General features: G+C 50.1%; 2 protein-coding genes across 2 annotated transcripts in view; one reads left to right on the top strand and one right to left on the bottom strand.

The window, feature by feature from the left end:
* Nucleotides 1-22317, bottom strand: part of LOC144806531 (uncharacterized) — a 653350-nt gene that overhangs the window by 111203 nt on the left and 519830 nt on the right. The window lies entirely within an intron of this gene.
* Nucleotides 15908-22317, top strand: part of LOC144806511 (uncharacterized) — a 54875-nt gene continuing 48465 nt past the window's right edge. The window contains exon 1 of the mRNA XM_078672856.1: nt 15908-15997. The gene's annotated coding sequence lies outside the window, so the exon portion shown is untranslated. The remainder of the gene's footprint in view (nt 15998-22317) is intronic.

Below are 22317 nucleotides of genomic sequence, written 5' to 3'. Positions count from 1 at the left end.
TCAGCTACAATTTTGTAGGTGACTTTCTGATTGATTCAATGGATCTGCTTTTTTTTAATTCATTTACCTTTTTGTTTTTGCTAATTAATAATCCTTAAATCACAGCCCTCCTTTAGAGTTTGCTTCTGAATAATTATTAAATATTGTTTTTGATCTAAACTTGGTTTTAATCTTAAAGTTCCTTGTCTATTTTTAATAAACTGCATTGAAATTTGTGACTTCCACTGTTTTGCTTAACCTTCGAGTGCGCCTTAGGCCATACTGCTCAAGCCACATTACCAAAAGCGAGCTAAGAACACTTTAGTAGAAGACACATTTAGCTTTGCTGACCAAAGTTTGGGAAAAGCAAAGCAGGCTGACTCCAGAAAGCACACTGCCTAGCTGGAAAGGTTACTCTCTTAGGTGGCATCTACACCAACTGTAGATGCAAAAAGCAAAGATTATGAGGGAAGCTGTTGGTATCTGTGCCCCCAGAATTTGAGTCTGCCACCCTCTCTCAAACCGTTGAAAGAGCTAAAGATGCACCCGTCAGACATTCATGTCTCAGCAACTTAGACTGCCCGCTCCTGTCATACAACACTCACACTGTTACCTGAATCACACTTCCTGTGCAATGTACAAACTTTTACATAAATAAGTTGGGATGTGCTTTGTGAACAGGATGTCACCCCCTCAAGGGCTGCATTGAGAAATAATTGTCTTCCAAGTCACACAATAGTTTGTAGTTCTTTATTAGTTTTTTAAATGTACATCCCCCATCCCGTTCCAAGGTAGAGTCAAGTTTGCGAAGCACGACTCTCTTGTGGCCCGCTCCCCAGATTAAGTCCATAAGAAAAAAAACAGAACCCATCCACTGAGTGAGAGACCCCTGTGCGGGTGAAATGCCCCCTCGGTCCTCAGACCCCATCCACTGAGAGAGAGACCCCTGTGTGGGTGAAATACCCCCTCTGTCAGACCCCATCCACTGAGAGACACCTGTGTGGGTGAAATACCCGCTCTGTCCTCAGACCCCATCCACTGAGTGAGAGACCCCTGTGTGGGTGAAATACCCCCTCCATCCTCAGACCCCATCCACTGAGTGAGAGACCCCTGTGTGGGTGAAATACCCCCTCTGTCTTCAGACTCCATCCACTGAGTGAGAGACCCCTGTGTGGGTGAAATACCCCCATCCTCAGACCCCATCCACTGAGAGAGAGACCCCTGTGTCGGTGAAATACCCCCTCTGTCCTCAGACCCCATCCACTGAGTGAGAGACCCCTGTATGGATGAAACACACCCCATCAGACCTCATCCACTGAGAGAGAGACCCCTGTGTCGGTGAAATACCCCCTCCATCCTCAGACCCTATCCACTGAGTGAGAGACCCCTGTGTGGGGAAATACCCCTTCCATCAGACCCCATCCACTGAGTGAGAGACCCCTGTGTGGGTGAAATACCCACTCCGTCGTCAGACCTCATCCACTGAGTGAGAGACCCCTGTGTGGGTGAAATACCCCCTCTATCAGACCTCATCCACTGAGTGAGAGACCCCTGTGTGGGTGAAATACCGCCTCCGTCCTCAGACCCCATCCACTGAGTGAGAGACTCCTGTGTGGGTGAAATACTCACTCCGTCGTCAGACCTCATCCACTGAGTGAGAGACCCCTGTGTGGGTGAAATACCCCCTCTATCAGACCTCATCCACTGAGTGAGAGACCCCTGTGTGGGTGAAATACCGCCTCCGTCCTCAGACCCCATCCACTGAGTGAGAGACTCCCGTGTGGGTGAAATACCCCCTCCGTCCTCAGACCTCATCCACTGAGTGAGAGACCCCTGTGTGGGTGAAATACCCCCTCTGTCAGACCTCATCCACTGAGTGAGAGATCCCTGTGTGGGTGAAATACCGCCTCCATCCTCAGACCTTATCCACTGAGTGAGAGACCCCTGTGTGGGTGAAATACACCCTTCGTCCTCAGACCCCATCCACTGAGTGAGAGACCCCTGTGTGGGTGAAATACCCCCTCCATCCTCACACCCCATCCACTGAGTGAGAGACCCCTGTGTGGGTGAAATACCCCCTCCGTCTTCAGACTCCATCCACTGAGTGAGAGACCCCTGTGTGGGTGAAATACCCCCATCCTCAGACCCCATCCACTGAGAGAGAGACCCCTGTGTGGGTGAAATACCCCCTCTGTCCTCAGACCCCATCCACTGAGTGAGAGACCCCTGTATGGATGAAACACACCCCATCAGACCTCATCCACTGAGAGAGAGACCCCTGTGTCGGTGAAATACCCCCTCCATCCTCAGACCCTATCCACTGAGTGAGAGACCCCTGTGTGGGGAAATACCCCTTCCATCAGACCCCATCCACTGAGTGAGAGACCCCTGTGTGGGTGAAATACCCACTCTATCAGACCTCATCCACTGAGTGAGAGACCCCTGTGTGGGTGAAATACCGCCTCCGTCCTCAGACCCCATCCACTGAGTGAGAGACTCCCGTGTGGGTGAAATACCCACTCCGTCGTCAGACCTCATCCACTGAGTGAGAGACCCCTGTGTGGGTGAAATACCCCCTCTATCAGACCTCATCCACTGAGTGAGAGACCCCTGTGTGGGTGAAATACCGCCTCCGTCCTCAGACCCCATCCACTGAGTGAGAGACTCCCGTGTGGGTGAAATACCCCCTCCGTCCTCAGACCTCATCCACTGAGTGAGAGACCCCTGTGTGGGTGAAATACCCCCTCTATCAGACCTCATCCACTGAGTGAGAGACCCCTGTGTGGGTGAAATACCGCCTCCATCCTCAGACCTTATCCACTGAGTGAGAGACCCCTGTGTGGGTGAAATACACCCTCCGTCCTCAGACCCCATCCACTGAGTGAGAGACCCCTGTGTGGGTGAAATACCCCCCATCCACAGACCCCATCCACTGAGTGAGAGACCCCTGTGTCGGTGAAATACCCCCTCTGTCCTCAGACCCTAACCACTGAGTGAGAGATCCCTGTGTGAGAAAATACCCCCTTCATCAGACCCCATCCACTGAGTGAGAGACCCTTGTGTGGGTGAAATACCCCCTCCGTCCTCAGACCTCATCCACTGAGTGAGAGACCCCTGTGTGGGTGAAATACCTCCTCCATCCTCAGACCCCATCCATTGAGTGAGACCCCTGTGTGGGTGAAATACCCCCTCTGTCCTCATACCCCATCCACTGAGTGAGAGACCCTTGTGTGTGTGTAATACCCCCTCCATCAGACCTCATCCACTGAGTGAGAGACCCCTGTGTGGGTGAAATACTGCCTCCATCCTCAGACCCCATCTATTGAGTGAGACCCCTGTGTGGGTGAAATACCCCCTCTGTCCTCAGACCCCATCCACTGAGTGAGAGACCCTTGTGTGTGTGTAATACCCCCTCCATCAGACCTTATCCACTGAGTGAGAGACCTCTTTGTGGGTGAAACACCCCCTCATCCTCAGACCCCATCCACTGAGTGAGAGACCCCTGTGTGGGTGAAATACCCCCTCATCCTCAGACCCCATCCACTGAGTGCGAGACCCCTGTGTGGGTCACACCTGATGGTTCTGTCTCATGACTTTATTGTGACTACAACCTGCTTCTTTCCTTGTTTTATGAGTGAGCCTCTGAAGGGGGAGGTGAACAAGAAAGCAGCAGAGAAATGCAAACCCTGATGTGGTGCAAAGCAGCGGGAGAGTGTTGATTGTCGGAGGTAGTCATTGCGGCGAGGTCCGGCCCGTACAATTGCTGCTCCTCGAGAGGTATCCGTTTTCTTCAAAGTGTACTTTACATTTTATTAATAGCGCTTGCGCGCTGCCAGTGCTGCCGTTCCTAATACTTTCAGTGCCAGTTTCTGACCTGAGTTGTTTGTACTAAATAGTAAAAGGTTGTGCTGCTTATTCACAGCGAAACCCTCTTCTATGCAGTCCCAGCTTTGTTTTTGCTTACTGGAGAGGCATCGTTCAATAAGAATGGAAAATATCTTCAATTTGTAGCGTTCCTTAAAAAGTAAAAATTTCTTTAATTACAAATTGTCCTTGATTTATGTGTGGTACGACGTTCCCGTTGTGCGCTCTCTTTCATCATGTAACTAGCATGTGTGGCAGAGCTTTTTTTTTTTGCAAGACATGCGAATACATTTTAGGTGTCTTCTTACATTGTTGTAAAGACAGAGGCCTCATTTGTCTCAATTGTCTAAGCTATTCAGCTTAGTTGTGCCAATGTAGCTTTGTTTTTAGACTGAATTAATCTATTTAGTAAACAGGTCCTCTTGGTTTCTTCTAGCAAACTTAATTCAGCACAGCTCACGTGCTCAGTATCTATGTAGTAGCTCTCCGTGACAGCAACTTCTGAAAACAAATGTGTGCAGGGCCCTTCTGTTCATCTGGGCAGTGTGCGGGCTCTGCATTCACATCATAATGTTATGCAATTATTTCATAACCTGTTGCAGAGGCCGTCTTGGGAATTGTTTAGCAGTGATACGAGTGTATTTAATACCGAACCTCTCTTGTTTTGCACATACTCCGGTTCTTATCTACATGACTGCGTTTTTGTCTAAACGATTGCATTTTTTTTCCCATGGGCTGTTTCTTTAGTACATTGTGGCGTCTCGAGATCACCTAAAAGTGATCATGGGAGTTCTGTACTTCGTTTTCATGTTACACCTGACCTAGCAATGTCATCCGTACTGGAGTGTGCACGTGCCTTGCTCTCCACATGCGGTCTAAGCAGAATATTGCTTGTAAGACCAGAACTCTTCTGTTTTTATAAATGACAAAAGAAAAAAAAATAAAGCAGTATGAAGACGGAAAAGGGAGAAATGGTCCCTTATACTTTCACTGAAATTAGGAAAATGTCACACATGCAATCTGAAACCTTGGCAGCTAAGGTTTGGGGATTCACGGCCCTGTCAAATATACAGAATCACCCCCAGGAACAGCTAGAAACGCTGCTCAGCCTCATTGCAGCAGCTGTGTCTACATTGCACACATTGAATGAAATACAAGTCCTCATTTCAATTCACTCCTGAATATCATGTCTGTTCCTTTCCAGAAGTTTAAAAAATGAACAAATTGCTGGTATTTCACTGAGGGAGGGAGCAGAGCTGGCATGAGGGGCTGAATCTGAGGCTCCTCAAGAGCACACCATGCAAGGGTGAGGCCTGTCATGGACTGTGAGTCTCTTAGAACACCCATGTCTGTGTATTTTGCAGGCACCAATGCTTGTTTGCCATAACACCCACGTCTGTGTGTTTACAGGAGCCAATGCTTGTTTCCTATAACACCCATGTCTGTGTGTTTACAGGAGCCAATACTTGTTTCCCATAACACCCATGTCTGTGTCTTTACAGGTGCCAATGCTTGTTTTACATAACACCCATGTCTTTGTCTTTACAGGTGCCAATGCTTGATTCCCATAACACCCATGTCTGTGTCTTTGCAGGTGCCAATGCTTGTTTCCCATACCACCCATGTCTGTGTCTTTACAGGAGCCAATGCTTGTTTCCCATAACACCAATGTCTGTGTGTTTACAGGCGCCAATGCTTGTTTCCCATAACACCCATGTCTGTGTCTTTACAGGACCCAATGCTTGTTTCCCATAACACCCATGTCTGCGTCTTTACAGGAGCCAATGCTTGTTTCCCATAACACCCATGTCTGTGTCTTTACAGCGCCAATGCTTGTTTCCCATTTCACCCATGTCTGTGTCTTTACAGGCGCCAATGCTTGTTTCCCATAACACCCATGTCTGTGTCTTTACAGGCGCCAATGCTTGTTTCCCATAGCACCCATGTCTGTGTCTTTGCAGGCGCCAATGCTTGTTTCCCTGCTGGACCTGGAGGCGGCGGTTCCGTCCACGGCCACCAGAGGGCGCTCCTCCCCTGAAGATGAAACCACTGAGCTGCACATTGGATGAAAGAAGAAGGGTTTCCTCTTCTGGGTCAGCGGCGGCAGAGACAGCAGAAGCAGCAGCGCTGACATCACTTCCTGTCTCTCCTGGTGTGTGCAGCCTGCAGCAGAGGAAGAAGGAGCCCGGTCTGGTCAGCAGATACCTTCATCTACAGACCCCCCTCAGACCCCAGATCTGCCCCACTCAGACCCCAGATCTACACCTGCTCCCCCTCAGACCCCAGATCTGCCCCTGCCCCCCTCTGGCCCCAGATCTGCCCCTGCCCCTCAGACCCCAGATCTGCCCCTGCCCCCCTCAGTCCCCAGATCTACCCCTGCTCCCCCTCAGACCCCAGATCTGCCCCTGCCCCCCTCTGCCCCCAGATCTGCCCCTGCCCCCCTCAGACCCCAGATCTGACCCTGCCCCGCCCCTCAGACCCTTGATCTGGCCCCCCATCAGCACTCCAGGAGGAGTTGTGAGTCTGGACACGCCTGCACAGGTTTCTGCTCAGGTACCCATGTCAAATTTGGCACCCTCTTATTTCTAACATCCTGGGGATTGTAAAGGTACCCAGGGTTTTTGGATGCCCCTGGAAGGGACCCAGAAAATAGGCAAAATATAGCAAAATGTTTAAATTATTTGAAAAAATAGGGAAAAAGTGCTCCAGAGAAAACAGTTTTTTTCCTATAAATGACTTTGTTGTACATTTGCTGTGCTAAGGTCACCATCTTCCCAGCTTGTAGGGACAAAAACAGTTTTTTTATAACAGTTTTAGCCCATTTTGCCTATTTTTTGTGCTCTCAACTTTCTTCCAGTTTTTGGTGTAATCCACTGTGAAACCCAGGGGTGATCCAGGAAAGCTGCAGATTTATGAAATTAGACAAAACTCAGAATTCACAAAGGGGTCATATGTGTACATCCCTCAAAAATTTCCCAAAGATGCTGACTGTTGAAATAACAAAATATTGAAAATGAGTAGGACAAAAATGCCGTTTGTGACAACATTTTCATCTGTGAATATGGCCAATTTACAAAACTGTTATTTGTACATCTCTAAATTTGAGGGTGCCCATACTAGAATATGATTCAGAGGACGAGTCTGGCTGAGGTGTTCTGGATGGTGGTCTGGAGTTTGTGTAGCAGGGTTTTGTTGATTCCGGCGTAGAGGGCGTTGCCGTAGTCCAGTCTGCTCGTTATGAGTGCATGGGTGACGGTCTTTCTGTATTCTGTGAGGATCCACTTTAAGGTCTTGCAATGGATGTGGAGGGAGTTGAAGCTGGTGGAGGCGACGGCGTTGATCTGACGGGTCAAGGTTTGCTGTCTATGACGATCCTGAGATTCTTGGCATGGGTGGTGAGGGTAGATGTTTGTCCTATCTTTAGTAGCCACCAGGTGGAGTCCCACGCAGACGTGCTTTTCTCGAAGATCACGGTTTAAGTCGGCAGTATTTTAAACAGTTGATCTTCATCTAGTGGGCAATTCCAGTCACACGGGAATAAAACTTAATCCGGGTAGTGGGCGTCTTGGCCATGAGAGACAGTTGTGTGTCAGTGTACGAGAGGACGTTAATGTTATGAGAGTGGATGATTCTAGCTAAAGGGATCATGTATGCATTGAAGAGGGTCGGGCTCCAGGAAGATCTGTGTGGAACTCAGCAGACAAGGTCACCGGCATGCACCGTGTACGGTGACAGGATGACTGACTTGGTTCTTCCAGTCAGGAAGAAGCAGATCCATCGGAGTGTGTCTCGTTGGATTCTGATCTGGAGGCGTTGAATAAGGGTGGGGTGGGAGACTGTCTCAAACTCGACAGAGAGGACCAGGAGAATGAGATCACCATGTTTCTTGTGTCCAGAGTCATGCAAATGTCATCCATGGCAGGGATGTGGACAGTTTCCAAGCTGGGGTTGGGTCTCAAAGCAGACTGAGTTGTTTTGAGGAGCTGGTGGTCCTTGCGGTATTCAACAAAGTGTCTGTTGACCATTTTCTCCAGGACATAAACCGGGAATGGTAGCAGGGAGATCGGCCTGTGGTTGGTGAGCGTTTAAGGGTTTGAGGGGGTTTCTTCAGCAGTGGGAGGACAGTGGTGTCTTTCTCTCAATCAGTTCTTCCTCGGGGTCTGTAGTAAGATCGAGAGATCCACCCCTAGGCACCACCAACTCTGAATGCTGTATTAGCGCAGAGTATTGGAGTGGCCAGGCAAGGGAAAGGGGTTTAGGAGATAGGAGCTGCGAGGAGCGAGATTTCAAAAAGAGAACACACATAATATTCAGATGGAACTTGAGTTTTGAGTTCCCCATAAAACCTCCCCCGCTTTTGAAGGATTAGGTTTTTTACCCTGTTTGGTGAACTTAAAAGAACTCTCTCTCTCTCTCTATTCTGCTTTTTTGAGGGTTTCTGCTTCTATACTGGCTCTCTTAAAATTAGGCTGTAAGATAAAGGTGATCAGGTGAAGTCACTTGTTCAACGCTAACCTTTTAACACCTTAGCTACACCCGATTCTAGACACTGCTACAAGGATACATTCCATAAAGAGTTTCATTAAACATTTTTCTCCCTCTTCTTCAATATTTCAATGCCCCAGGTTAAGTCATCTGGCTGCGAAAGATAGTTATATTAACTGAACAATAATATTCATGAGTCATGTTCTTTACTCTTCAGTCAAACGGGTTTGTCTCTATGGAGCTGCCTTCCCTGGAATTGTTTTGACTAATAATGGTCTTTAGTGGTAGCACAAGAAATGAGGTTACATTTAGTCTCTTACTTCGAGTTAGAACCAAAACTATGACGAGGCTTGAAACACCAAGGAATCAGCTCTCTCTGCCTCTCTCAGCCCTCACTAGGGGGGTATCCACTCTGTCCCAGGTGAAGGCAGGATCACTCACAGCGTGAGCGTACTCACTACCAAAGAGCTCAGCTGAAGAAACGTTGGCCAACAAACTCCGTCAACAAAACTGAGTAATCTAGTTTATCGCGGGAGATCAGGAAAGAAGGGGTTACTCCGATCATTTCCTGGAGTAGTAATTGTAAGTGAGAGCACTGGTCCAGTCCTTGTCAGTGAGGCTGTTCTTGTTTTTGCGGGCTGGTCTGGTGGGGGTGTGTGTGTTGGACCAGGATGCTGAACTTGATGAGGGCTTGGTCTGTCCAGGAGACTGGTGAGGGCTCCTCGAATCTGATGTTGTTAAAGGTGGTGAAAATAGGATTCAGGAGGTGTCCAGCAACTTGGTTTGGTCCCTGTACTCTTTGGGTTAGACCCATGTTTGCAAAGTCTTATTTTTAGTTGGAGTTGTCGTAGCCTTCCAGATAGAACTTCTCGTCTTCGAGTTGGATGATATTGCTAGTGTCCAGGGCTAGTGGTGTTACGATGTCCGTTATGGAGCCAGTGAAGTTTGTGTGCGGTCCTGGTGGTCTGCAGATGAAAATGCCGCTTAGGGTGAAGTTGGCTGTGATGTTGTGTCTTTGGAGGTGGTGCCGCTAATGGAGTTCTTGTGGATGATGTTGATTCCGCCTCTGAGCTTGTGAAGTCTGTCTTGCCTGGTGATCTTACACCTGGGGGGGGGGGGGAGAGGTGGCTGCGGAGATGCCAGGTGCTGATATAGGGTTCAGCCAGGTTTCCGTGAAGAAAGGTAGGTCAGTGTTTTGTTGTGCAGTAGGTCCCAGATCTCTGTGGCTTGGTTGGTGAGTGAGCGGATGTTGATGAACTTGCATTCGAGTGCGGAGTGTTGTGTGACTAGTTGCGAGACTGTGTGTGCGAGAGAGCGGGGTGTTGGTTGCTGCTGGTGTGGATGCGGTGAGTGTTGGGTGCGGGTAAGTGCATGAAAACTTGCAGGAAGCACAAGAGAAGGCTCCCTCGATGTTGTGTGGGGCAGTAAGGCACCAGAATGTGGAAGGGTGGCTGGGGTTGAGGTTGCAGAGGGTCGCAGTAGGTAGTAATGGGAATGGACAAGACCAGGGTTCCTGTCACTGGGCATCGTCCATTCATGGATGGGCGCAGACTGTCTTGCCTTTGGCATGCCTTCAGGGCATATGTCATTGTCTGAACTGGGGTGGCGGAGTGAGCTAAAGAATGATGTTGGATTAAACCCAGATCAGTTGACTGGGGCTGAGTGCTTGCAATGTTCAACACTCCGTCCATCATCCCCTTTGGTATCGCATTGTTGGCCCTAAGTTGGCAGGGTATGCCCAGGCGTGGGTCCCGTGCTCACTTTGCCACTGGACTCAAGCTAGCCTGGCTTATGACGGCTGATTAACCAGACACCGGTCCTCGGATGCTTGCTTCCGGTCCAGGGAAGACATGGCTTGGCATTTCGGGCTGGACGGTTCCCATGAGGCACAGGGTCAGACTGATTTGCATATGGCCATGTCTGCACTGGGGTGACGGAGTGAGCTAAAGAATGATGATGGACAATGGGCAGATGGATAAGATCCCCTCCCCTTTAAACTTATATTAAGGAAAGAAACCAGTGGCTGTCTGTGGCATCAGTTGCATTACAGCTACTGCAAGACAGTCCGGCTCAAAACCATCTTTAGTGTTTTTAAAGCATGGAGTGCTTCACGGAGAGCATGTAGCATTGGTAAATTATCATTCCACACAGTCTTAAATAATAATTTTACACTCCAAGAAGTATTGTATGGGAAATGGAAGAGAGCGGGAGTAAAAAGAATTGGCTGATTCTTTTCCCCCACTGGTCTTCGATCCTTCGAAGAACTGAAAGAAGATTTTACTTTGAATTGGTGGGAATTTTAAACATTTCTTCTAATTAGAGCTCTTCTTGAACGGAAAGGAGGGGGACAGGCTAAATTTGGGAAAGTTTACATTATTGAAAGGATAATCCAAAATAAAGTAAGCAGCCCTCCCAGATGATATGGACAAACCTCCAAAAAATGAAAGGTGAAGGTAGGAGTGTCCGACGAGACATTTTTTATGCTCATGAGTTATTGCATTCGGTTTTGATATCTGCTAGGTTACAGGCACAGTTTTATAAAACGAGTTTCTTTTTGTATGATACACCTGACAAAATCTCGAAATGGGGTTGAGGGAAGGGAACATGTTGTCCTCGCTGTGCAGTGTGTAATGCAGAGAGTGTTCATATGTGTTAAAAACTGAAATAACACATAGGGCCTGATTCTGATGCGGGTTGGAAAGCATTCCCACCCAGGGCCTGATTCTGATGCGGTTAGGAAGGCCTCCTAATGACATTTGCTCCTTCCAAAAAGTATCGGGAGCAACCAGTGCCCAATTATAATGCGGTTAGGAACATGTGCTCCCATTGAAATCAATGGGAGTCCAACCAAATCGTATCTGGAGGCATCCCGATGCATTGTACTTGGTCGGTCGGACTCTCCCGATCCGAGTGGGTCGGAAACCATTTCCAACCCAATTCGGTCGGGAAGCATTTCCAACCCGCATCAGACTCAGCCCCTGAGTGTGTAATCCTGCTCGGGACTTTTGAGACCAATCGGCGTAGGGCAGGGCATGAACTGATTTTTATTTCTATGGCGGTTTTACGAATGTGTATTGTGGCTGCCTGGGTGGATGCTAAAGCACCGACTTTTCAACAATGGCTTGGTAGGTGGTTAGCAATTTCTAGAAACAGCCATATATAGGCGAAAAGGGAGGAATCGGCGTATTAAAGGTATAAAAATCTGGGACCCTCTCCGTGTCTGGATTCAAACTCAAAGTGGAGATTGAAGGTGGAGTAAGAATTTGCACTTTATTGAATCTGCACAAATCACCTTAGGATAAATCTTTTTCCGGGATCATTTTAGTCTTTTGTAGTAAATTCTATTGTCATTCGAAATTTGATATGGAAGCAGTTTATTGCCTTACATGAAATAATGTAAAGAACTTTGGGAAGTAGGTGAAGTATTAACTCTTACTCCTGTCTGCGTGGGCGAAGGGTGGGGTGAAAAATGCAAAATGATTATAGATTATAGATTCACCTGGTCAAGTGACGCTATTCCATACATTAAAGGGGCTGAAAGATGCAAAATGGATCAGGACATTCCCCTCATACCCTCATTCTGAGGATGAACATGTGCCTTGTGTGTAGCGCCTCGATTCTGGGGAGTGTGATTAAAGCGCCTCGGTCCGAGCCACAGTCCTGCCCCCGGGGGGCGCCTCTGGGCAGGTCCAGGGGAGCAGTGTCTCTCTTCGGGGCCTTGCATAGCGCCCGAGGCTCAGGGCGGAGTCAGAGGCGCTGTATGGGGTGGAAGGAACTCTGGGCTCCTCTGTCCTTAATGAGAATCCTTCACCAAGAGGCCTGTCCAGAAGAGGGACAGAAGAGGTGAGGCCTGTCCAGGGGTGCAGAGGAGGTGAGGCCTGTCCAGGGGTGCAGAGGAGGAGAGGCCTGTCCAGGGGTGCAGCGGAGGTGAGGCCTGTCCAGGGGTGCAGAGGAGGTGAGGTTTGTCCAGGGGTGCAGAGGAGGTGAGGCCTGTCCAGGGCTGCAGAGGAGGTGAGGCCTGTCCAGGGGTGCAGAGGAGGCGAGGCTTGTCCAGGGGTGCAGAAGAGGAGAGGCCTGTCCAGGGGTGCAGAGGAGGTGAGGCCTGTCCAGGGGTCAGAGGAGGAGAGGCCTGTCCAGGGGTCAGAGGAGGAGAGGAGGTGAGGCCTGTCCAGGGGTGCAGAGGAGGCGAGGCCTGTCCAGGGGTGCAGAGGAGGAGAGGCCTGTCCAGGGTTGCAGAGGAGGAGAGACCTGTCCAGAGGAGGGGCAGAGGAGGAGAGGCTTGTCCAGGAGTGCAGAGGAGGAGAGGCCTATCCAGGGGTGCAGAGGAGGAGAGGCCTGTCCAGGAGTGCAGAGGAGGTGAGGCCTGTGCAGGGGAGCAGTGTCTCTCTTCGGGGCCTGTGCATAGTGCCCGAGGCCCAGGGCAGAGTCAGAGGTGCTGGATGGGGAGGAATGAACTCTGGGCTCCTCTGTCCTTAATGAGAATCCTTCACCGAAAGGCTTGTCCAGAGGAGGGGGAGAGGGGGAGAGGCCTGTCCAGGGGAGGAGAGGAGGAAAGGCCTGTCCAGAGGAGGGGTAGAGGAGGAGAGGCCTGTCCAGGGGTGCAGAGGAGGAGAGGCCTGTCCAGGGGAGGAGAGGAGGAAAGGCCTGTCCAGAGGAGGAGAGGCCTGTCCAGGGGAGGAGAGGAGGAAAGGCCTGTCCAGCGGAGGAGAGGTGGAGAGGCCTGTCCAGGGGTGCAGAGGAGGAGAGGCCTGTCCAGGGGTGCAGAGGAGGAGAGTCCTGTCCAGGGTGCAGAGGAATTGAGGCCTGTCCAGCCAGAGGAGGAGAGGCCTGTCCAGGGATGCAGAGGAGGTGAGGCCTGCCCAGAGGAGGGGCAGAGGAGGAGAGGCCTGTCCAGAGGAGGAAAGGAGGAGAGGCCTGTCCATGGGTGCAGAAGAGGAAAGGCCTGTCCAGAGGAGGAGAGGAGGAGAGGCCTGTCCAGGTGTGCAGCGGAGTTGAGGCCTGTACAGGGGTGCAGAGGAGGTGAGGTTTGTCCAGGGGTGCAGAGGAGGTGAGGCCTGTCCAGGGCAGCAGAGGAGGTGAGGCCTGTCCAGGGGTGCAGAGGAGGTGAGGCTTGTCCAGGGGTGCAGAAGAGGAGAGGCCTGTCCAGGGGTGCAGAGGAGGTGAGGCCTGTCCAGGGGTCAGAGGAGAAGAGGCCTGTCCAGGGGTCAGAGGAGGAGAGGAGGTGAGGCCTGTCCAGGGGTGCAGAGGAGGCGAGGCCTGTCCAGGGGTGCAGAGGAGGTGAGGCCTGTCCACGGGGCAGAGAAGGTGAGGCCTGTCCATGGTTGCAGAGGAGGAGAGGCCTGTCCAGAGGAGGAGAGGAGAAGAGGCCTGTCCAGGGGGCAGAGGAGGAGAGGCCTGTCCAGGGGGCAGAGGAGGAGAGGCCTGTCCAGAGGAGGAGAGGGGGTGAGGCCTGTTCATGGGGGCAGAGGAAGAGAGGCCTGTCCAGGGGTCAGAGGAGGTGAGGCCTGTACAGGGGTCAGAGGAGGTGAGGCCTGTCCTGAGGAGGTGAGACCTGTCCAGGGGTGCAGAGGAGGTGAGACCTGTCCAGGGGTGCAGAGGAGGTGAGGCCTGTCCAGTGGTGCAGAGGAGGTGAGGCCTGTCCAGTGGTGCAGAGGAGGTGAGGCCTGTCACTGGTGCAGAGGAAGCAAGGCCTGTCCAGGGGTGCAGAGGAGGCTAGGCCTGTCACTGGTGCAGAGGAGAAGAGGCCTGTCCAGTGGTGCAGAGGAGGCGAGGCCTGTCCAGGGGTACGGAGGAGGTGAGGCCTGCCCAGGGGGCAGAGCAGGTGAGGTCTGTCCTGGGTTGCAGAGGAGGCGAGGTCTGTCCATGGGTGCAGAGGAGGTGAGGCCTGTCCAGTGGTGCAAAGGAGGAGAGGTCTTTCCAGGGGTGCAGAGTAGGAGAGGCCTGTTCAGGGGTGCAGAGGAGAGAGGCCTGTCCAGGGGTGCAGAGGAGGAGAGGCCAGTCCAGGGGTGCAGAGGAGGGGAGACCTGTCCAAGGGGGAGAGGAGGTTGGGCCTGTCCAGAGGAGGGGAAGAGGAGGTGAGGCCTTTCTGGGGTTGCAGAGGAGGAGAGCCCTGTCCAGGGGTGCAGAGGAGGAGAGGCCTGTCCAGGGGTGCAGAGGAGGTGAGACCTGTCCAAGGGGGAGAGGAGGTGAGGCCTGTCCAGAGGAGGGGAAGAGGAGGTGAGGCCTGTCCAGGGGTCAGAGGAGGAGAGGCCTGTCCAGGGGTCAGAGGAGGAGAGGAGGTGAGGCCTGTCTAGGGGTGCAGAAGAGGTGAGGCCTGTCCAGGGGTGCAGAGGAGGCGAGGCCTGTCCAGGGGTGCAGAGGAGGTGAGGCCTGTCCACGGGGCAGAGAAGGTGAGGCCTGTCCAGGGTTGCAGAGAAGGAGAGGCCTGTCCAGAGGAGGAGAGGAGAAGAAGCCTGTCCAGGGGGCAGAGGAGGAGAGGCCTGTCCAGAGGAGGAGAGGGGGGGAGGCCTGTTCATGGGGGCAGAGGAGGAGAGGCCTGTCCAGGGGTGCAGAGGAAGAGAGGCCTGTCCAGGGGTCAGAGGAGGTGAGGCCTGTACAGGGGTCAGAGGAGGTGAGGCCTGTCCTGAGGAGGTGAGGCCTGTCCAGGGGTGCAGAGGAGGTAAGACCTGTCCAGGGGTGCAGAGGAGGTGAGGCATGTCCAGAGGAGCAGTGTCTCTCTTCAGGGCCTGTGCATAGTGCCACAAGGCTCGGGGCAGAGTCAGAGGCGCTGTATGGGGTGGAATGAAATCTGGGCTCCTCTGTCCTTAAAGAGAATCCTTCACCGAGAGGCCTGTCAAGAGGAGGTGCAGAGGAGGTAAGGCCTGTCTAAGGGTGCAGAGGAGGTAAGGCCTGTCCAGGGCTGCAGAGGAGGAGAGGCCTGTCCAGAGGTGCAGAGCAGGTGAGGCCTGTCTAGGGGTGCAGAGGAGGTGAGTCCTGTCCAAGGGGGTGCAGAGGAGATGAGTCCTGTCCAAAGAGGTGCAGAGGAGGTGAAGCCTGTCCAGGGGGTGCAGAGGAGGTGAGGCCTGTTGTCAAGGGTTGTGTTTACTGACAGTGCCGACACTCCCAGGAGCAGAATGATGAGATTTTTCAAACTCCACCACTGGTTTTCCCACAGCCACCAACTGAAGAGTTAACTAGTGGCCGTGCGAACCCAGCCGGGGCAAAGGAGAATGGGACAGAGAAGAGACTGCCTGACCTTCTGGCTCTTCCACTCTACTCTTCCTTTCTTCCTTACTCCGTTTTATTCCTTTCTTACTCCCTCTCTATCTTCAAGTATGAGTGGAAATCGCTGTAAAAGAAAAGCACACCATTACTAATTTCCTTTAATTCCTTCTCCACTTTCTTACTCTCTTTCTCTCTAGTTCCTTACCCAGAGTGCCAATGGCTTTTGCTCCTCATCTATTCGTCAATATAAGTATTTTATTCTTTGGTAACCTGCATTATATTATAAACAACATATTAGCACCCTTTAACTCTGTGAGTTCATTTATTCTTTTTCACTCATTTGTGCATTCACTCTCTGCCTTACTTTCTTATCTTCTGAATTCTTCTTACTTCTCCATTAGAAACCTTCTGGAGCTTCCGGCGTCAACCAAGCAACGAAGAAATCAGGAACTGAAGTAGTCAATGGGTAAGTATTAATTCTTCTCTTTATATTTCTTTTTCCCTATTTACTTTAAATTGGTATTTCTCTCTAGATCTAAATTACCGAACTAACTAACCGACGCACCGAAGTGCTCTAACCTGCGCCTAAGCCTGGCACAAAATTGGACTATTTTTATCTGACTAGACTACAGAAAGAACGTGACTAATCTCTGAAAATCCGTTGGTGAAGTGCCTTGGTTCTAAAATCAACCGGCGCACTTCACACTTGGTCTAGACCTCGCGCCCGTGTCCAGGAACTCAGGACTAGACCGGCAACTTCCACGCGGTCCTCCCTGTTGGTAGTACAGGGGAGAATGCCCGGTTCCGCGCTATAATGACGCGCGACCTTTTGCGAGTGGGTGATCTTTACAATAGTAGAGAAATCCAAAAGAGGGAAGGAAGAGGTGGTGCTGGGTGGCACCGAGGTGGGCACGTCCTCCTCTTGCGAAAGTACTGGTAATCAAAAAGGTCCACCTCAGAGAGGGTCAGTGTATATCCTGTTGTTTATGGAATACACACAGTGTGTTAAAATACCCCTCACACACCAAAAGGGCCCTTGGTGTCATGCTTCATCATTGGGGTCTTCCCGCCCGGCTGACGGACGGGGCAGTGCTGCGACAAGCGACTACGCTGGAGCACCTTTTAAATGTGGGTGCTATGTGAGTGAATTGGAGTGAGTGTCAGTAGGGTCCGGGGTGATATAGAAAAGTGGTGTTAAAAAATACCTGGCCTGGTGATAGAAAAAACTATTTAATAAACACTGGCTGGTATTATTAAAAAATGTGGTGTCGGAAAAGTTAAGCGGGTTAATGGGCTTACTTTCCTGTGCGGGTCAACATGTTTCGGGGTGCCATGCCCCTTCGTCAGCACCGGGGTCAGATCCCCCTGTCACTCACTAATGTCTTTCCACAATAAACAGTGTATGTACAAAAAAGTGTAGTAGTGATCTTATTTATCAATGTGTATAGATATACATTTTATATTTATACAATTCCCTTGCTAATCCTGAAATACTGATGTAGTATGCTCAGGAAGGTTGAGGAACAATGCCCCATGAGCCAACTCTGGACAAAAGGGTATTTGAGGGTCCAATCAACCCCCAGCCTCGTTGTGCTTCCTCCTCCGTCCGTGGCTTCACGGAAGCCACGCACGGACGAGGAAGCACAACGAGGCTGGGGGTTGATTGGACCCTGAAATACCCTTTTGTCCAGAGTCAGAAACACCCACGGATCACATCAAGCCTGGGAAAAGAGTAATTGACACACATCTCTTCCAATCGCTAGCCTCCATTTACGAAGCTAGCCAATGGAAGAGAGAGGCGGGTTAAAGCCCCACACTGTTGAAGTCATGAAATCTTCGGCTCCGCCGCCCACTGCTTTCGCAGTGGGATGGTAGCCTTGACCTAAAAAGAATTACTCTTTGTCACCATGAACCTCTAGGTTGGTTGTGCCCTCTGGTGGTCTGCTCCATTGCCCGCACTCATCTAGTACAGCTCGGTGATGCCAGCACAACTGGAACAGCCTGGCAGGGCGCACACATCTCAGCTATAAAAGTCCTGCTCGTTGGGTGGCAGGAGCTGCCAGGCAGCAAGGATCCCGAAGTGAGTGTCCACATGCCAGTTTGTGGGTCGTGTTCGCAACCCACCCCAACCATATCAGCATACTACGATTCTTTGCCGCAACCACACAAGCAAACTGACCCAGGAGTTACAAGTTAGCCATGGCGGCTCCGGGCCATTGCTTACATTTGTGGTCCCACCCAGGTCTCTGGCCCTCTGGACAGCTATCGAAACAGAGGACATGCCCTTTTGAGAAGCTTCTTCGAGCAGTACTTTTATCGTGGCGCTCCATTTTACGCGGCCAACTCTCACCCCAATGGCCTCCTCAAATGGTGCGATGTTTGGGTGACATTCGTTCCTGAAGTGTGCATAAAGCACAAGCCCGAAACCCATCAGTCTATATCTTCCAGGATCAACACCTAACGAGAAGAACAAATGCAGAATTCAAATGTTTTGATAGACCAATGTCATAGTCACAGATTGATGCGCTGTAGTCGTTCACCGTATTAGCAGGTCTTTTGTAATTAGGCACTCCTACCTGGAGACTGTTGTTATGTGGTCACTATTAATAAGGGGTTATTGTCCGTCATTGTGGATACACTGTCTATCTTGATAATTCTGCTTCTCCTTAACCTTTGTGTTGTGCTATAAATACCAGTAACCTTTATAAAGCAAGTTGGTAAGCTTTATAATGTTGTCTATCAGTTGTCGCTTTATCCCCTTTTTGTAAAATATGCAAACCAAACTTGAAATAAGTACACTAGGTTGTGAGAATAGCTATTGTTGACGCTGATTTCTTTTATTGCAGCACAGCAATGCCTCTATTATAAATCGAACATTGATTATTCAAATAGTATTGATTTAATTCCAGAGTGACTTTTGCACCATTAAGGCGATAAATAATACATTGACCTCATATTTGAGTTGGATCGGTTTATCCTGTTAGAGTCCTGTCCTTCGTCGTCGTTTTCTAGTGAGCGGCCTAGGCTCTAAAGGGTCATAGGGCTCTCCCCCTCCCTTTGCTTCTACAGTGTTTGCCTTTAGAGATGCTGATATGCAGTGCGGAGACCTGCAGTTAAGCGGCTCTGAACGAGTGAATGAAATCCATGCTGGTGGTTTGAGCTGGGAACGTGCCTTTCATGTTTATTGCTTCCATCCATCCTCCTGTCCACATTGTCAGATCAGGGGACAGAGGCACAGGAAGAGTAGGATTTGCCTAGTACTAAACAGTTTAAGTCTGACGAACACAGGACTACTTTTTCCAAAGGTTATTACTTGGCCACGTTACATTCTGGTGAATAGTCCATGAGAGTGGGCGCTGTGTACCCCTTGCCCCCACCAGAGGCAATGTCTATGTGGTAATCAAGCTCTCGTGTCATCGGTATGCTAAGGGTAAGATTTATTCACCACGTATCCAACTGCACCAGGAACGTAACTGCCGGGAACACTCCCGGCGACGCATCAACAACAACATTCCAGGAGCCTGTGGAAAAGTAAATTTTGCCATGTTATATGTGCCTACGTGTTCCCTATGTTATGTCATATGTGCATGATCGATATGCATGTATTCCCCTATGATCGATTAAAGACGCAATTATAGTTGTGTCCATCTCTAGTATGCCAGTTTCTAGTTTTCGTGAATACAACGAATATCAGGCCTATGTAAAGCTACGTTGCCACGTCTTACAGTGTGCACGTTAATTCATTGAATTATCCCCGTTTCTAGGCCTCAAAAGGGCCCGGACTCAGATCCAGCTCCTGTTTCCTGAACCCTCTCCGAGGAGCGATACAGCCCCCACCTGTATCCCTGACCCTTAGCTTACTTTCATGCCTCGCAGTGCCCGGCTCGGCCTGGCTCTGCCTCCTAGTCTGCCAAGAGTATGTTATGTTTCTAGTTATCAGTCCAGCCCTCCTTCTCTGCATTCCTAAGCTACTGAATCACATCAATAGTTTCCGTCATGGTCTAGTCTTTATGTCTCCATGTAAGAGAAATACTGTATTAATATTCATAGAATATTCCCCGCACACGCACTACATGTAGGATTATGTATGCACCAGTCTTAATGTCTGTTAGCCTTTACTCTGATAACTTTTGGATTCTATCAACATGTACTCTAAACACTAGATACTAGATATGCCTGGGTACATGTCGCTCTGACACTCCAGACTTTAGTCTCCTCTTCTAGCGCAGAAGTCATAGCCCCCCAGTTCTCCCTAGTAACACGTCATTGTCAGTTTGCGCGCACCACTAGGTTAGAGGTCCCAGCTGCTCAGGTAGCCCCCTCCATGTTTCCGCCCCGGTTATGACATATTCTGTTACATCACATGTCTATGTATACGCCCTGTACACGCCTTCTTGTTACCTCATTTTGCCCTTATCTTTCGCGACTGCTACAAACTCCGCCTACTGCTACGCCTACTGTATTGAATGCAATGTATTTTGTTTAACTATATATACTAATGTACTGTTATTAAAAAGTTAGCCCATTCCCAGATGCGCATCATTCCCAGATCCCGTACAGGCTGTCCTGTTCTTGTCCTTTATGCTTAATTAAAGCCTGTCAACTCTAGCTACCTCGTATCTTGACTCTTATTTATTGAGCTATCTATTTGTATGAGTATCCCGAAAAATAGAACCGGTAATTAATTATTTATTTACCACATAATGGCGCCCGAATAGGGATTTGCCCTTTCCCCACGCGCCGGAGAAGCCACGCAGGCCCCCTGATCCTCTGCAGCCGTGATGGAACCATACCGTGCACGTGCAGATATTTCTGCTTCAAGTATCCCTCAGGCCCACGGAGGAGACGGAGGTTGCGGTCCAGCGTCCAGACGAGGCGGTGGAGGAACGCGGCAAGTCCCGACCAGAGCCCAAGCCGAGAGTCCAAGGTCCGAGGTATCCGGAGGCCCACCTGTAACTGAAGTCCGAAGTTCGTCCGTCCGTCGTCGTAGCAGTCCAGTCCAGTCCGAGGCCTTCCGTTCTTGCTGCCCGGTGAGTACCGTTGCTGGGGTAGTATCTAGACAGGGTCAATTAATTTGTCTCTGGTCCGTGGGTTTGGGTACACAGATCCGACACGAAGTGTCCACTTAGGTGGATGCGGGTCCTGACGTGTCTCTTTATGGGACCGGTAAGTTTCGTACTGTTTTAGTCATTCTAGTAAAGTTTCTGTTCTAGTAGGTTCTGTTCTCGAGAAATTCATGTGTTCTGTTTTCAGTATTTCAGGTAGTATTCTGTCCGAACCGTTATTTTTAAATGTTATTCCATGTGTTTTCAATGTCGTGGTATGAATGATTCGTTTTTCAGTTATTATTGTGTTTATCGTGTATTGTATTGTGTCCAGACTCCAGCCTAGTTATGCCTCTGTTCTCAAAGTTACGTCAGTTAAAAACTAGAAAAGGTCTGCTCGAGGAAGCAGTTCCTGTCCCGCCTAGGGACAGTCCAGGTCATTTTATGTATCAAAAGCATGGCATAAGTGCCATATTATATCTAGACTTATGGGTGGAGTACACCAAACAATTAGAGGAAAAGTATAGATGGCCCGTATCAGGTACGTGGGATGCCGAGTGCATCATGCGAGTAGAAGAAGCATTATGGAAAAAGAAAGCCAGACAGTCCCAGAGAGATGCCATCGAGTTATGGCGCAAAGAATCTCATAAAAGAACAGAAAAAGAAATCAGAAAGTCAGAATTAAGTAGAGAATCCTCAGAAAGAGCCCAAGAAAGGGAACTAATCGAAGTAGGTGAATGAGTTAAAGCCGAACAGTCAGACAGACAGAGAAATGCCCTCATTAAGGGTATGTATCCTCTTCTTGCCGAGGGCTTGCCAAAAGCAACCCCGGAAGCACCATGTAATTTTCCGTCGCCATTAGTTCCGATTAAGCTACGTCACAAACCGACCGCAGCTGATATTTTTCTCTCGTCCTATTTGGACGACACAGTCCCAGAATATGCGAATCCTGCTCCGCCAGCTCCTGTAAATAATGTAATTCCTGTTCCTCCAGCCACCGGGGCACCTGTTACAGCACCTGTTACGGTACCCCCGGTCCAGCCCGTAGTACAAGTTCCCGCTACATCGGTCACTCTGCCAGCACGAAGAGTATCTGTCGACGATTCCAGTTTAGGGGCCGCGGGAGGAGGTCCTCCTGGTACCCCGCCGCCACACAAACGTATAACGTTAGTCGAGTTACATGAACGTGCGTTACAGCGTACGCCCAAACATCAGTCCGTTGCAGATATCAGACGAGCTCTTACCGAATGCCGTTATGATCCAGTCCCAGGCGATGATAATATGGTTATATATTCATTGCGCGTAAGACGGGTGACCGAGTATTTGGACACCCTACCGAATATGAAAGAAGATCTAGACAGAATATATCGTTTCATCCGTACAGGAGATGATCCAGAAAGTATTGGCGAAATCATGTCTCTAAGGAAAGCCGAGACTCAGCTCATACTATTAAAATTTCTAATTAATTGTTTAGTACGCCCCTCGGGCGAGACTACGCCTTAATGGCACCATCTCTGATAGCTTCCCCCTCTCGAGGGGCACCCGACAGGGCTGCCCTCTCTCCCCGCTGTTATATATCCTAGCCATGGACCCTTTGGTTCGGCACCTTCAGGAGCGGCATTTGCATCGTGGCCTCCAGTTTCGTACTGGCCCGCTCCTCGTCTCTTTATATGCGGACGACACCATACTTTATGTCCGGTTCCCTGAGACGAACCTGGAACCTCTTCTCCTCGAGATAACC

This window comes from Lissotriton helveticus (assembly GCF_964261635.1).
Source record: "Lissotriton helveticus chromosome 1_1 unlocalized genomic scaffold, aLisHel1.1 SUPER_1_unloc_8, whole genome shotgun sequence".
NCBI lineage: Eukaryota > Metazoa > Chordata > Amphibia > Caudata > Salamandridae > Lissotriton > Lissotriton helveticus.
This window is presented reverse-complemented; position numbering and strand designations above follow the sequence as displayed.